The sequence below is a fragment of the Pleurodeles waltl genome, chromosome 5 (genome assembly GCF_031143425.1).
Source record: "Pleurodeles waltl isolate 20211129_DDA chromosome 5, aPleWal1.hap1.20221129, whole genome shotgun sequence".
NCBI classification, from domain to species: Eukaryota; Metazoa; Chordata; class Amphibia; order Caudata; family Salamandridae; genus Pleurodeles; species Pleurodeles waltl.
In genome coordinates, this window is record NC_090444.1 from 471,542,035 (window position 1) to 471,558,965 (window position 16,931).

At 43.0% G+C, this 16,931-nt stretch overlaps 1 protein-coding gene across 2 annotated transcripts in view; it reads right to left on the reverse strand.

Moving 5' to 3' along the window:
* Positions 1–2,496: 2,496 nt before the first annotated feature.
* AKAP12 (A-kinase anchoring protein 12) overlaps positions 2,497–16,931 on the reverse strand; it is a 415,088-nt gene continuing 400,653 nt past the window's right edge. For both annotated transcript variants that reach the window (XM_069234286.1, XM_069234287.1), the window contains one exon: positions 2,497–3,677. The gene's annotated coding sequence lies outside the window, so the exon portion shown is untranslated. The remainder of the gene's footprint in view (positions 3,678–16,931) is intronic.

Genomic DNA, 16,931 nt, shown 5'->3' on the forward strand with positions numbered 1-16,931 from the left:
ACGGTCTTGACTCACTGCACCATGCCAAAGTCGTATGTTTTGTGTTGTGGAATTCCAATCAGTACCCCTGTTGGACAAGACCCACTTGTCTGGGTTCATTCCATCCCATTGTGGAATGGAAGAACCTGAGCCTTACCCAGACAGGTGTTCTGAGAATGGGGAATAAGAGCCTATGGGGAAGTTACCTGCTTGGAGGCGGAGGTGGCTTTGCCAGAGATGTCGCTACCTCAGCTCAGCTGTTGCTGCTTTACTCCCTTAACCATAGGCCCAGAAGGAGTGTCCCTACCGAAAGGAACGTTGCTGGTGGAAACTCCTGTATTGAATGGTAGTTGCAGCTTTCGCCCCCACTCTGGGCTGTTTTTGAAAGCCACTTTTGGGTGAATAGGTCTGAAGGGCCCTCACTTCAATAAGATGCTGCTGGTCCTCTGAGCAGATCCAGGACACCATAAGCCAGGCATGGGGGTGGAGGAGAAAGACCCTGGTGTCGACTTCCCTGCGGACTGTGTTCGCTGTATTGGGTACTAGCACTAGATTTAGCGTTGCCTTCCTGCACTTGTGTGTTCCCTCTCTCTCTCTCCTGGTACAAGTCTGGGAGAGGTTTAACCACCCGCTCCATCTCCTTTGTTGCGCTCCTATTGAAGTAGGAGTAAGCAATGTGTTGCAAAGGGACTCCCCACAGCAACACATTTACTAGTCCTACCGATCTTCCTGCTTTTCTTGTCAGGAGGTGGAGCCTATAGCTGCAGCTCTTTTCCTGGCTGTGCACATGACTAAGGAGCCTGGCGGAATGTGCCCCTTGATATCAAGTCAGTTATCTAGAGCAGTCTTGTATTTTTTCCTGCACTCTGGAGTAACTGCACAAACTTTGACTGGTTCACCAAACGTTTGTGATAGACCTGGTCATTCTTTTACACATTGGAAAGTACTGCACTGTCCATTGAGTCTTACACATTAACACCAGAAAATTGCCCTTCTACATGACATGGATGTAATCTTTGTGGTGTTCCTGGCTTCTCAGAGTAGTGGGTGGGCAAGGATTTTCCCCGTGAATGTAAATCTTGCACTGCCTAACATCGGGCCTTCCGGTAACTGATCAACTGGAGGCACCTTGTTTGATTCAGAGGTCAGTGTTGAGATCTTTCAGTGCTAGCTTCAAGGGTGCCCTCGAAGCCAGTTTGCGAGTTGATTTCACCTCCAGAGGGGGCAGGTACTTGCCCCGAGGCAGTCTAAGTTGGAGCCAAGGCTTGGTGCCTTTCTCAGCCTTTGAGCTGGAAGTCTGGCATGGAGGTCAGTGCCCCCCCGACCAGGTTTGGGGGTGGATGCCAATCTCTCTCACAGTCCAGGCTCTGCCTCCTATTGAGTGGCTTTTGAGGTAGAACCCCAGAAGGCCAATGCCCCAGTGTGGGTCAAGGAATTTGGGCTCTGGGTATTCTCTTTGCCTTGGGCCCTTGCTCTGCTCTTTAGGGACAAGCTCCTTCTTGCAAGTGGATCCATCAGGGGACTAAGACCCCAGGCTTTGTTCTTCTAGGGCATGTCAAACAATAGACTGCTCCTTCTTTTTGAAGGCTTTCCATTCTGTATTGCCCAACCCATCATTATACTGAGGGAGGCTGAGGTTGCACTCAGTGGTGGTCAGAGCTTGAAAACTTGGCATTACACATCAGACAAAACTGGAGTTGCATGCCCTCAACACTCACTCTCTTACAAAGTCATTGTCATATGACCCAAATACATGCAATGAAAAAACGCCTCAGTGCGGTCGACCTCAAACCAGTGATGTCCTTAATACCCTTTCTGACAAACTGTCTGCAACCAAAATAGCTACAAGGTACTGGACGATCCTAGAGCTGGCACTGAAACGTCTGAACCGTGTGGCGAAAAAAAAAAAAGAAAAAAAAAAAATCTAAGATGGAGTCTTTGTCCTAGTAAACTGTGGGAAAAGGGAGGAGCCTTGAGATATCTTGGGAACAAAGTCTCTTCGAACGAATACAACTTGCAAATGTCTGCAGACAAAACTAGATAACAATAGTACGCAGGACATGTGTACCTACAGCAGGGCATGCTACAAACAAGTAATTCCCTGAATGCACGCAATTTGAGGATACAAATTGTCCATTGAAAAGAATGGTAAAAATGCTACGCTCCAGAAAGACAGACAAGACGAGGAAAGGAATATTCAAAACAGAAAACCGTAAAATTAAGGTGTCGCTACTGTAATTACAAGAAACAAAATAAACAGCATTTTGGTCAAGAACTTTTGAAACATAATGCAATCTGAAAAAATTCGACCATTATTTTGCCAGTGTGTGTGTGTGCAATGTGGCAATTCATAAAATTTGGAAAGCAAGATTCTGTGGCCTTTTTGTTTTGATTCCACACAGTTGCTTTATCTACCGATGTCCAAGCACATGAGAATATTCTACAATCCACCCATCTAGTCCAACAAGGCAAAGGGTGGACAACTAACCAATCTTAAATAAAAACGAGAAACGTAAATAAAAGCAATGAGTTTATTTAAAGCATACGGGTCAGAAATCACAGTTTTTTGTTTTTTTACTGAATATAAATTAGCAGAATGAGAAACACACAAACCAGTGGGCCCAAACATGTAACTGCAATTGGAATTTCAATCCAGCATTTTAGAACTTGCATTTTACCTGCTGCAGAGCCACAATAAAAGAATTTAAACTTTAAAAATGCAAAAACATCATTAAGGCTTATATTAACCCTTTGGTTTTTAGGATTATTCCAAAACGCAACCTCTTGCCACCAAAATGCATCAGTCTGCTCGGTGCCCGCTCATTCTAAGAACCGGAGGCAGCTTCAAAATGGCCTACAAAGGTCTTCCATCTTACCCCTGCCCGGATATTAAAAATCAAAACACAAAATGGTGTCAGTTTAATTATAGGTCAATCACCATGTACATGTCAAGTTGGAAGCTTTCCTAATCGATTTTAAATGGTAATGGAAGAGAAAATCCATCTATAACAAATTGTTTCTCCTGGGCACGGAATGTTCCTTCATGGAAGCTAGCAAAGTATACCACCACATTATGAATTGCTAGGTGGGAGCCATCCAAGCTTTGATGAGTGGAGTCTAGCTACAGTTTATGGCCAGCAGAGCTTATACATCATGGCCACGTGCACACATTTCATATCTGGTTTAGCGCAAATGCAGCATCATATTTTGTATCTATTTATATATATATTTATATATATATATTTATAGTCAAAGAAAAATATACATTAAAAACAGAATTTGATTTAAGATATACACATAAATACACAAGGAATTATACTCCGGTTCTGGAAGTATGTTAACCGGAAGTGTCTGGACATCGGGAAACTAAGCGTTGATAGTACCGTCCAAGTTTAACGGTGGAAAGTCATTATGGAATGCTGAAATGGCATTTTTCTTTTCATTTTCATCCAATGAGAACGAAAAAATAAGCCTCGAAAAATAGGGAAAATGCTAACTTCCGGGAGGTTCAATGAGCGAGTAGGGTGAAAGCTCCTGAAGACGCCTCAGGATTGTCAGTCAAGTTCAAGGGAGTGATCCCGACAGCAGAGGCTGCCCTCACAGTTTGGAAGCATTGGTCTTTAGATCAGGTAGGCAGATCAAATCTGCTGTAGCTTACAGATAGGTGGTATCTTCAGAACACAATACATTTCGTAGACCTGAAAATGAGAAGAAAAAAAAAAAAACAATTTAAGGAATACATTTATTTTGCGTTTTTGTTTAAAAAAACAAACAATAAAACCCCACAAAAACACAACCTACCCTGGCTTAACACCAGTTCACCATACAAGAGAAAGTGTACATGCAACGTGCTGCAGACTTGACAAAATACAATGCTGGCTCACCCCAAAGCACTTGAACATTAAAGTTTTGACACGCCTGCCCATTTACCAATTACCAAAATTAAATATAATCCAAAACTAACCAAGATTGGTGGATTTCTTTGTAATTGAATGCCCCAACACTTGCCTTGAGAATGATCTTGTGTGTGACCAACTGTGGTGACTCCACACATTTCTACACAAAATCTGCAACAAAACCAAGCATCCCTTGGATGACCACATTAATGTTTATTTACAGATGACCACGGCTAGAGGCCTAAGAGAAAGGACAAAAACCTAAGCAACTCCCCAGTTCCAAACAAATCCGATATGAACCTGTCTTAACCATGTGACAAGCACCCTAGAGTAGAGGGGGAACTACTATCTCCGAACTAGGAAAAAACATTTGAGACCTTATGCAAGGATTCATGAAATCTTAATTTGAAAGTAATTTCCCTTCCCTACGGAGCAAATTGGCTTGGTGTCCCAACATGGTGGATGTAACCCAGCATTGAACATGGGCATGTTAGAGACCCTAGTGGATGCTGTAAGTAAATAAAGTAAAGATAAGGGGATAGGTCTCGGAGGACGGTGTCACTGAGTACTACCGTGGCTCCCATGCCCTTGTTGAGAGGGCATCGACGAGCAATAACAGACTGGGACATTCTATGCCCTACTCAAAGATGAAGTCAAAGTTGCTTCTGTAAATGACTAAGTATACCTGCTAAACAGAAGCAAGTATCTACAATGGTGCAAGGAGTGTGTGTATGTGTTGGGGAGGGTGACTAGAAACAGATTTGCGGTAGACTTTATGCCATTAAAGAATATGGAGAATACCTGGAGTACAGAATACAGCACATGTTGCATTTTGGGGGTACCATGACATGCAGAAAATTCTAAACAGAGTAAGAGAAGAAGACAGACGAATCGACACTCCTTAAGATTTTATCCCAGGAAAAACAAAGACTAAGGCCATCATTTCAACCTCGGCGGTCTCCTCCAGAGACCAACGAGGTTCCGCCGGGCCGAAGACCGCCAGTGTTGGCGGTCTTCCACCAACCGTATTATGACTGCTGGCAACCCTCCGGTCTTTTTTGGACGGAGAACCACTGGCAGTCGGCGGTGTAGTGGAGGCCGCTCCACCGTCACCGCCACGTCATCAGAATACCGCCCACCATAATTCGGTCCAGTATTCGGCATGGCGGTGTTCTGGTGACAGGGTGCTGGCGGCGGAGCAGCTCCCATGGATCCTGTTCTCTCCCAGAGGATCACCAGAACAGGTAAGGTGATCGTATGTTAGGGGAGGGGGGTGTTGTGTGGTGTGTGCGTGCATGGGAGTGTGAGTGTGTAGAGGGGTTGTGTGAGTGCATGTATGCATGCGGGGGTGGAATGTTTGTAGGGGAAATGTAACGTTTATGTGTGCATGTATGTGCGTGTGTATGTGTGTGAGTGGTGTTAGGGGGGTCGTGGGTGTTGGGGGGGAAGACTCAGGAGAGGGGGGGACCCCAATCAGTGCCAGGGAACGAATTCCCTGGCACTGAGTGCATACCGCCATGGATTTCGTGGTGGTTGAAAACCCCACGAAATCCATGGCGTTATGCGGGGTCCTGATACCGCCGGCGGACTAGTGACGGCTGCCAGGCTGGAGACTTGTCTCCAGCCTGGCTGTCGTTACCGCCGTGGCGGACGGCGCGGGACATTGGCTGTTTGGCATATGCCAGACGGCCAATGTCATAATGGGGCGGTAATGACCGCCGGCCTGTTTGCGGACTTACCGCCCTTTTTCCACCGTCTGCCAGGGTTGTAATGAGGGCCTAAATCTCTCCAGTAGAGAACAAAAAAAACAATGAGTTTACGGCGAAGGACAATCAACTACAGCACGAAGCTAGAGATTTTGGGGGACGGGGAGAACTGAAGTGTAGACACAAACAGCTTTGAAAGAAAGGGAACAATCGAGAAAGGAGAGATTACCTGAATCAGTGGGTGAAGGGGCAGAAGGAGAAACATGCAGGTGACTGAACAAGAGAGAAGTGGATTGCATCTGTATACCAGAATGGGAAGAATAGGATCCACCTTCCCAATATACAACAAATAGAAGGTCAAAGCACAGAGGAACTTCTTGGAAGTACAGAAACATAGCATGTGTGTATATCTGTAAAACTTAACACAGGCAGCCCTGGGGTTTAAACTATTGGGATGAGAGGACTGTCCGTATTAAATAATATAGTGGTCTGAGAGGAATTACTGCGCAACCTACTGAAGAGAAAAGATAGAAAGGTAACAATGATGGTTGCTTGGACGCTAGCCAAACAACGAATTGCCGCTTGGTGGATGAGTCCACTATCACTGGCACAGAGGAATGTCCCAAAGCAGAAGCAATGCATCTAAAATAGTTGAACTGGAGGATGGCTACAGGACTGGAAATGTATTCATAACATCTTTGTTACCACTATTGCAAGAGCTAGTGTGGTAAACAGAAACGTGTAAAGTAAAACTAAGGTTCATAATGTTAGAGAATGGCACTGACATGATACAGCTAGAGGCAAAAAAGAAGAGAAAAGGGGGCAAATTCAAGGGAAGGCACACACAACAGCTTACTCTTGTTATGTGGGATTGAATGATGATATGTACATTACCTTAATGTACACCTGAACGGAGTATGATTTCCGTTTTTTAATGGATAAATTAGAAAAATAATCCCTAACAGATCCTAAGGAAGACACTCTTCAAAAATAAAAATGCACTATTGTAACAACACTGAACGCGTCTAATAGACATAGTCAAGGCTCAATGCGCAGATGCAGGGAAGGATTTATGAATATTGTGTCAAAACAAGAGAAATTAGTATAATGATGACATAGTAAAAGGCAGCAGTAGCTCAGAACAGGGTGACCGCTGAATAACCACAACCTTTCATAGTTATTAAAGATGAGGACTAATAAAAAAAATATATATATATATATATATATATATATATATATATATATATATATATATATACACACACACATACATACACACAAAATTACTGAAAACAAAGATTACAGGGGCGTTATAGTTAGGTTCTGAATTTAATCACACAAAACTATAGAAATTCAGCAGTTCCAGTTATTTCAAGTAACTATAACTCACGCCCTAAGGTAACTATAACTTGCACCCTTGTTATGCACAGTTTCTCATCAATAATGTTATTGCAAGTGTTTCAGTGATAATATAAAAGATGCCATAGAAGGTGTCATCAATTATATAATATGTGGAGTAATTAGCTGTGCATGGCGAAGGCGTGAGTTATAGTGATCAAGGTTGTAAGACTGAAACGTGTGGGGCTGTAATTTGCCTCATGAACAATCCAATAAAAGAAATTGTATGACCAAGTCCACTCTGAGCGCATCCCATTTGCTAAAAAAAAGGAAAAGGGTCCAGGGTAGTCACCCTGACCCCTTAGCTCTGGTTGCCAGAGCCAAAGAACACTTTTTTTTAAACCGCAAATCAGACATCGCAAATGCACAAAAATAGTTTACAAAAAAAAAAGTGCATTGAAAATATAAAGGAGAGGGGTGCACAGGGCACTCCTCCTGGGCTTATTGTTGCCCTGGGGACCACCACCTCCCCAAGGCTCAAAGGCAAAGTAATGCGGGGTGAGGTTGTGGGTGTTACCTTAGCACACAAGTTAAGGTTACCTGAGATAAATCTAACAGGTGACTTTCTATAGTTTTGTATGTTTAAAATATGAGCCTAAATATATAAAGTCCTTGCAACCTTTGGTTTAAGTGAATCTATATATATTTCCTTCCTAATAGTCATCGCTATGAGGGGAAAAGAGGAACTGGAGCGAGGAATTATGAAATAGCAGCAGTGGCACATATACAAGCAAGACAGACACCTGGACAAAATGGGCTGCCAGATGAATTCTTAAGTAAACCGAAATGGGACATGTATAACAATATGTTAGCAAAGGCAAAATAGATTAGGGATCGTCAAATGAGTAACAAAATTACAGAGTGAGGACATAAAGCCACTTCACAAAAGGTAAATATATTTATAGATAATTATTCATGCGTTTATATACTTCTACACTTGGGTGTAGTTCTACACTGTTTTGCTCTTTACCATTTCCATGTGGAGATTACACTTAGGTGTAGATGTCTACACCATAAGATCAGGAAGTGGAGCCTTATGCAGCAGGTTTTACAAGTCTAAAGTTACTACTTGTAACTCTGCATATATAGGTGGATATCTCCACCACAGTGGCAAGCTATGGAAAATTATTAAACTTTATTCTTTAAAAAATGTTTTTAAAAATTGTAGTGTATAATGTAACTGTAAATGAAATGTTACAACACATTAGCTCAAATTAAATGTGTATTAAACAAGTAACTTAAATATATTGTCATTAATAAATTATTTTTTAACAATTGGAAAAAACAATCCCATCTTCTCTAAGGTTTGCTATTTAATGTGTAGGAAATCTGTTAAAAGTTGTGATGAATTAAAGTAAATATTTGATATTTTTTTTTGTTTTTATTAAATTAAAATGTAAATTAATTGAACATATTTTAACACAGACTGTTCAATTTAATGGTGAAAGAAGTGCAATCCACTGAGTCCAATATTTGTTTAAGTGTCTTGTGGGATATTTTGGGGTAACAATACAACAGTTTAACAATTGATACAGCACCCTCAGACTAAAGTATCCCAACCGGCATAGACAAATTTGGAAAAAAAGAATAATTAAAAAATAAATCCTTGTAAGCAATAGTAATGAAGATTAAGTCAAGTGAGTTCCACCACATAGGTTGTATAGACCAACTATCAACAAACTCCGGGCAGTCATTTCAAGTCAGTGGGCTCAGAAGTGGGGACTATTTTCTTCCAAAATTACATGCAGAAACTGGACTGTATGAGATTAAAGACACTTCTGGTCTCTAGCCATTGCAGAAATTGAAAAAGGAGTACAGATGTCGCAAATTTTATAGCGGGTTTCTCCAATAAGTAGCATGTGAGCTAATAGTAGACTCATAATAACTAACTTGGTACCAGGGCATTGCAGTCATTGTTGTCATGTATTACCCATATAGAGGCACTCGGCACTGACAAAGCATTTTGTTTTTTTACATAACTGGAGGGAACCGTGCCTAGTGAACCAAGGCGATCACTGCTGGTAATCTTGCATATGGTGCTCACTAATAATCTTGTCTGATGTGGTCAGTATTAAAAACACTAAAATTAGTAGCTTGTGATTATTCTAATTTAACATTAGTAGCTGTTAGAAAAGACCAGGGTGGAGACCACTGTAATAAAGGCAAAAGAAAAACAAACAGGGATAATGGCTTTCTCAAAGATTTTTAGCCAAGCTGATTTTAGCATGTAGGGCAGTGCAGGTGAGAAGGCAGCACAGACAATGAAGGCGGAGTGGGCGATGTGGACAAGAGAGGGAGGTCGGGTGAGGGGAAAATGGACAACGGATGGGGTTGGGAGCAAGCATGATGCCAACAGAGGTGTTAGGGAGGAGCTTGGGGTAAGCAGACAGGCAGCGAAGGGCCAGTGGGCAGGAGGGCAGGAGGAACAGAGAGAAGTAGAAATGGGATACGGCTGAAAAACAAACTCTTTGAATGCTTAAACACAAATAAAGAAATATTGCCTTAAAAACGAGCAGCAGAAGGACACAAGTAATGTGTCCATACCCGAGGGGAGGGACAAATACACCAAGAGGAAGAAAACCTATGGCTTCTGACCAATAAAAAGCACGCAAATAAGAGTGACAATGAAGTCAACCAATAGTAACTAATGGGTAGTCCATCTCTAAGCCCACTGAAACAAAATGCTAGTAGGAGACAGTGCAGGTGTTGTCTCAGGCGAGACACAATTAACACTCGGTTGGAGATTAGGAGGATTCCTGATGTGAATGTGACACTTCTGCATTTGTACAGCGAGAAAACTTGGATTGTTGCAAGAGAATTCCAATGAAAGCTGCTGCACACAGTTTCTCAATCCACGGTGTTGTTCATCCTCAAACATTAGCCAGTAATACATCCAATGGAGCACGAATACAAATATAGCGAAAAAATTTAATATTCTGTGCTCATAATGCAAAAGGAAAAAAAAAAAAAAAAAAAAAGGAGTGGCTGGTTTAATCTTCTCTGCCAATGTTTCATGTGTGTCCATAGGCTTAATGAAGACCATATGGTCAGATCACAGGCTCTAATTATACAGACACACAATCACAGCTGCCATCCAGTGAATGCTTTAGAGTAACTTCACAAATACAAGTGCAAATCATGTCAACACACTGTGGGATAGCAAGTTTCCACTAAATATCACTTAGTACAAAAACTTGCTATGAAACAATTGCGTAATTGAGAAAGGAGTAAATGGATATTTAAGTTCTCTTTCATCATTCTTTGAGAGCAACAATTGGCCATACTTAGGTGGAAAAAGGCAAAGGATAAAACAATCCACCGAAGGGATTTTTGGAATCAAATACTCAAAACTTTTTTAATTAGACACAATAACATCATTCTAATAGTACTCTGTAGGTGACAGGTAATATCAGTGAAAGTAGCTCCTTAAACCTTTCAACATTTTAGAGTACATCTTTAATTTGGTTCCACAACACCCAACTATAATCTAATGGTCTAGCATTTTTATGCTAAATGGTATTAATGCTGGCATGCCTTCCCAAAAAAAAAAAAAAAAAAGTATGAATTGTCCATCACAATATTAACAAACCATTCTAGAATCAACTACTGTAGCAGGAACTAATGATAATAGAATGGACTAATTTTCAATCTTGGATTCATGTTTTATAAAGTTTTTTTCCCAACTATAGTAAGAGTAACTATATAAAGAGTAACTGACCTGATCTCGGAAAAGTGTTTATTTTATGTTCAGTAATTTACACATATCCTTCATCATCAACCCTGAAAGTTTACACTAAGTGTAGATTTTGGAAATAACGTTAGTCTACGGGGTGCTTTGGTTTCCTCCAAACATGATAAAATACCCTGTAAATAGTTCTAGACCCATAACATTCAAATGTCTCCCTCATCCCAAATGGATAAATATTGTAGGTAATGTAATGAATTTGATGAGTCACACTGCAGTACTTGGAGAAAACACAGAAAAACATTGCAAGTCTCCTTTAAAAATAAGCTGCATGCCATCATTCAGAGGTGGTAATTATAGAGAGGTAGGTAAAATGTTAGGCATTAGACTGAACAGAGATTCTGAGAATAACATAACAGATGATCCTGAAATAGCTAAAGACTAACAGGACAGAAAAGGAATATTGTCAACGACTGAGAAGTCAGCAAAAGTGGGAGGAGTGGTGTTAACCGTATCCAGATTATCGGACAACTCAAAAGGATTACTCAATCCAGTTGTGGAAACCACAGCTCCAGCAGATGAGGCCCATATTGGAGACGGTCTATCAAGCTGATGCCGGTTGAAACGACTTCCCGTTAGCAGTGGAGCCATAAGAAAAGTCAAAAGGTTAAATATGCATGGGAACTTCGAGGAGAACTGCAGCAATGAATAAAGCTAGAACCCATTCCAATGAGCTTGTCCGTAAAGTGCTTGCTGAATCACTTCTAGGCGCCCCAATGTTGGCAGGTAAACTAATGGTGGCAGACAGAACAAAACTGCATTAGAGGCTTCATTTGCCCACATTGAGAAGGAAAGAAAATCTTTACGGAGTGTAGTCAATTGTGAGCAATGGCGGACAGTGCAAAGGGCAACAAAAGTGTTGTCACATCCTAATTGCAGTATATCAGCTGAAAGTTTAAAGGAGGTCAGGAGCAGAGGAAAAACTCTTCGTATAGTCTACGTTAAAGCACATGGGCATGTTACACAGACACACTGTACATCATCTCACCAAGAGGAATGTGGCTTATGGAAGAAGTCAGAAAGTGGAATCTCCAAGTTTACAGGGAAGCCTGATTGTGAATCAGAGTGCTAGGGGCCATAACAAAAGGCATAATGAACACAGCTAAAGCAATCGTCAAGTCTCGTAGTTGATGTGGGTCCCTCACAAAGGGGCAGGCCTTTTAAAAAAAAGTCACAATTAGCCACTTCAATTAACAGGAAAGGCCCCCGTTATTTGTTTACTGTCCTGTGGCAGAATTCACATATTCACCAAAAAGAGCAAACTTAATTACAGACGTATCAAACGACATCATCTTGCTCTTCTTTAACAACATTAGCAAGAGAAATTTCAGGATAAAATCTGAGAATTTCCAGGTTAGTCCATTAGAGTTTGCTATTAGGTGGAAGGAAAAGTCTGTGGGCGATTGAGGTTTGAAAGACTGGCCACAAGAGGGAGGACCTCAGAGCTAAGTTTGTGTGCAACTTTGACACTCAAAGATAACGACCCATAATTCACACTGCCTCAGCTCTGAAGAACCGTTTTTATCTGAGGATTTATGAAGCATAGACAAAGCCACCAACACCATCAAGTGATATTAAAAATAAAATAAAAAAGTGTCAACGGGTGGACCTGGCAGGATTTGTTCTACTTGGCACCAAAACTTTTAACAGAGAACCAGGCAGAAGACTCACCTGCCTCCCTTGGGCCCCCAAAGGAAAAGCATAGAAGCCAGGCTAAGAACGAAATTCAGATCCAATGATTCCAGGTAATCTATGATATGGCGTCAATGCTCACTTTCAAATACTGCGGAGTTGTTCAAATCCATAATCAACAGTGACTCCTCCATATCTGATATCTTAAAAACACTTTCTATTGATCTCTTTCTATGAAAGCGCCTTGTGCACTACACTGCATGCTAATGACATTCCTGGTTCCATTCACTACAAAGACTGCTAGTAGCTGTTCCTTAAATTTCTTGAACAGATTTTACTTTTATGCCATCAACATGGTAGAACCACAATGTTTAGACCCCGGAATGTCTACGTCATTTGTTTTGCCTTTCTCTCGGGTGCCTGGGGCGAGTGGGCCTTGTACTCGGCCACGGTTGCCAGGTGCCAAGGACGAGACCAGCTCATCATGCACTCGGCCCAAGGGCGGAGCGCGGTAGCGCTCCCCGAGTGCCTCCCACCCACACCTCAAGTCAGGGAAGGAAGGGAAATTGCTTCCCCTTCCACCCCTGACCCCATTGTGTCTGAAGACATCAGTGCGCAATTGCGCGCTGGCATCATCAGAGCTTCCAGTGTGTTCAGAAGAGAAATACAAGGCAGAAAGACATTAGAGCAATGCCTTTCCTTTCATGTCTCTGAGCATTTCTGCAGCTTGACCGTCAAGCGATCGGGATGCAGAAATACCCACTAGACACCAGGGATCTTTGTTTTTATTTATTTATGAATAAGGGGAGCGGTCCCTTTGGCAAGGGCCGCTTCCCAATAGGGGCAATGTTTTTAAAGGCCTTTTCTGCACCCCTCCCTCCTGGGGCAGATCGGCCGATTGTAATTCGCCATGGATTATTTACATTTTTTTCCCTTTTCTTCTCAGGAAGGGAGCAACCCCTTAGCCAAGGGCCACATCCCCGGATTAGGGGATCTTTAGGCCATTTCTGCCCCTTGGGGGGGGGGGGGGGGGGGGGGGGGGCGGGGAGACCAGCAGAGACCAGTGAAGATTTATTTTTCAAAAAAAGTGTGGGAGTATGGGGGTGGGGGGTGAGGCAGAAACCACTTAGGCATTAAGGATTGGTGTGTGTGTGTGTGTGTGTGTGGGCCCCAGAAAGCACAAGTCCAAAGGAGCAGTCCCAAGAAGCAAAACAATGTAATTGCCCAACCGAAACGACCCTGCCCAGACTGACCACGTTCACAGGAACCTTAGGCCCATCAGTCAGCATCTTACCTAACATCACCCAAAATGTGCAAGGGGCCACAGCAGAAAATAATTAATTTAAAGGGACCCACGGGCGGCTCAATAGTCTCAGCTGCCTTCGGGAAACGGACAGCAGACATGGTCACACATTCAGACTGCATCCTCATTCATTTAACATAGAAGCTGCAACACTGACAAGAGCCAAGCGGGATAACACTGAACCCAGCCATTTTGGTGTAGCTGTTCAATGCCAGCAGACATCAAAATGCACAGTTGCCCAATGGTCGTGCACTGATTTGTATTATCACCGAGCCTCCCGGACTACAAAGAACACGTCCCAGCTGACATCATGCCTTTAGAACCAAAACAAACAAAAGGTTCCGGGGCCCATCCACTCCATACTGGGAAGACCCACCCAGTGTGTCGAAGTGGGTTTCCAGCTGTTCTTTGTCGCTCAATACTGATGTTATGTTACACTCAATAGCAGAAACTCCCTGATAAGCCCTGCCAAAACGAAGAAGTGACCAAGGAACAATGATAGAGGGAGGTCACAACTCTAATACAAAGTTAGTGTCCTGCAGAGGGCCCTCCGCGCCCACAAGTATAACCCCACAGCAAAGACAGCAGTGGCTTCTGTAAAATTCCATAAGTGGCACAAAAAAATCAACATGGTAAGAAAAGAAGCCATTGAGCAAAAGGAATAGGTAAATATCTTCCAAATGCAGGACAAAATAAACCAGGCCTGCTTTTGGAACTATATTAATAAATTAAAACCACCAATAGCACATGGGGAAATGGAGTCTATGAGGGATCCCGGATAAGATTTGTAGAGGAGTTACACACAGATCAGTCCCCATCATTTTGCAGAGCAGATAGGCTGGAGGCCACAGATTCGATCAAAGACTACTCTCGGGAGTGAATTTCTCCTGCTTTGGCCTGCAGAAGCATCAGGAAAATTTGAAATAGTGGAGTGTCCAGCTGTAATAGCCTCCCTCCTAGAATACTCAAATGTGCCCCAGAAGAATGGTCAAGGTGGTTAGCTCGCCTTTTTAACTATGCCTTCCTAGCAGGGCTAGTCCCAGTGTCACGGAGGGGGGCTACCTTGTGTCCTATATTCATGAGACAGGACCAGACAAAACCATCAAAATATTGCCTCGTCGCACTTTTAGAACTAGACACAAAAGGATTCGCCAGAGCACCACATAAACATCTAGAGGCTTGGGCTGCTGAACGCGAAACCCTGTCCTTCTTCCCGACTGGGTTCTGGGCCGTTGCATCAACAACTAACATCATGGTGATTGCAGTCTTGAGGCATCAAGCATCACAGAAAAACGAGCTACCAATTTTTTGCTGCTTTATAGACTATAGCACCCCGTTTGACAGGGTAGATGGCCCACACTATGGAGAAAACGAAGTGTGGTGCATTCCCTCAAAACTGTTAGGGGTAATAATTACATTATACCCAGGCACGTGGGTGCGAGTGACAACAGGACCTTACACGGTCACCTCTAAATAATCTACACGCACACTGTGGCCTAAATCAGGGATGCTTTCTTGCCCCACTCCCATTTTATCTATACACAGTGGACTTGGGAAAAGCCTAGTTCCTTCAAAATTGGGCCAATCCGAACTACATAATCAGTCAATATGCTGACGATATAGTGGTAATGGACCACACTAAAGCTGGCATCCAACGGGACCTGGGCAGCATAAACATTTACAACGCAAAAGAACACCCCAGGGTAAATCACGATAAGACCAAGATCCTCATCTTTGGGAGTTACAAAAATAAGAGACATCGCACATGGCACACAGGCAGCAAGAGCATCAACACAGCCAAGAACTACAACTACCTGGGAGTCTGATTTTTGGAGACCTCCAAACCCACTGCTCATATAAAACTCTGTGAAGCAAAAAGGTCCAGCAATTATTCATGCCATCGACCAACTGAATACGAAATTAGAAGGAGCGGCTCAGCTGTCCCCATACTCCGGGTCATGAATGCAACCCTTCGTCCTGCTGTTCAGTATGGGTCATCGGGCCTATCCTGGTGCTGTGCCCCAACCCTAGGGCTGATCCACTGCACAGGCCATTAGAAAACATTCCAACAGCCACAGTATATAGGCAGGATTAGGCTTAGATTGGAATGTGGCTTGACTAAACAATCTTTGGCCTGCAATTATTATATATTGAAACGTTACTTCCGGTTCCTGGAAGCGCATGTCAACTCATTAGTGGCCCATTTGAAAGGTATCTTCAAGACACCGGGCAATCCCTGGCACTATCAACTGCAAGAAGCCATCAGGTCCTTTCAAACTGAGGAAACAACGTTAAAGAATGGGGATGTTTCCTATGCTGTCAGAAAAAAAGGCAATCTAAAGGCACCTGAAGCGAATATCAAGTGCCCAGGACCCAAACCCCCCTAAAGAACTCTGCTACCCTACTCCCCCTGAACAACTCCTACCTGGTAGGGAAGGCACAACCATATTTATCAGAATCCATAGACAGACAGTCGAAGAGAGGTTCTGTATATGTGTTTATTAGGCCTCCCAGTGACAGGCTTTCGCCTAACAATGGCCCGTCAGGGAGGAGGAGCGGCTGGCAGGTTATGCAGCTATAAACACGATTCGTGGCTGCACCTTCTGTGCTGTTGTCCTAAATTAGATGTACCAAAGAGGAAACTGCTGAAACCAGTCTTTCAGACTCAAGGTGTTCGCACTTGCCTGGACCCATCATCGCTCAATTCAGACCAAGTGCTTCATCGAGGTGCTGGAAATGTGTTAAAGAATTTAGGGCTCTGCTCCGCCTGCAAATTACTGGCTCTCATAATCCCAGGATAACTCAAAAGCTGATAATTGACTTCAGTACAGTAAAGGTCTGAATCGTGCCATCAGGGTGCACTGTCTAACAGGGGCACTGAAGATGGGACGGGGCAAAATACCACCAGTGCGACTGTTAGAGGGGCGGGTCCAAGGTCACAGTTTCAGTACTCCACTGCACTTTACAAAGTACTCCAACCTTTTACTGCATGCTGCCCTTTGTCTTCAAACTAATTTACCTTCCCTCGCATCCCTCTTGTATGTTAACTGCCTTATAACATCTCTTCACACTTTATAAAGTACTTCGATCTTGTACTCTACGAACTTTCCTCTGCATACCCCACTGCGTTAGCTCTCCCTTAAAACATCTCCCTGGATTACACAAGGTACTTTGACTTTGCTCTCGTTGTTGTTTATACCGTTCAATCTATGATGTTGCTCTTGCACAAAACCAGTACTGACTGAGGGTATTTGGATATCCGTGGAACCGAG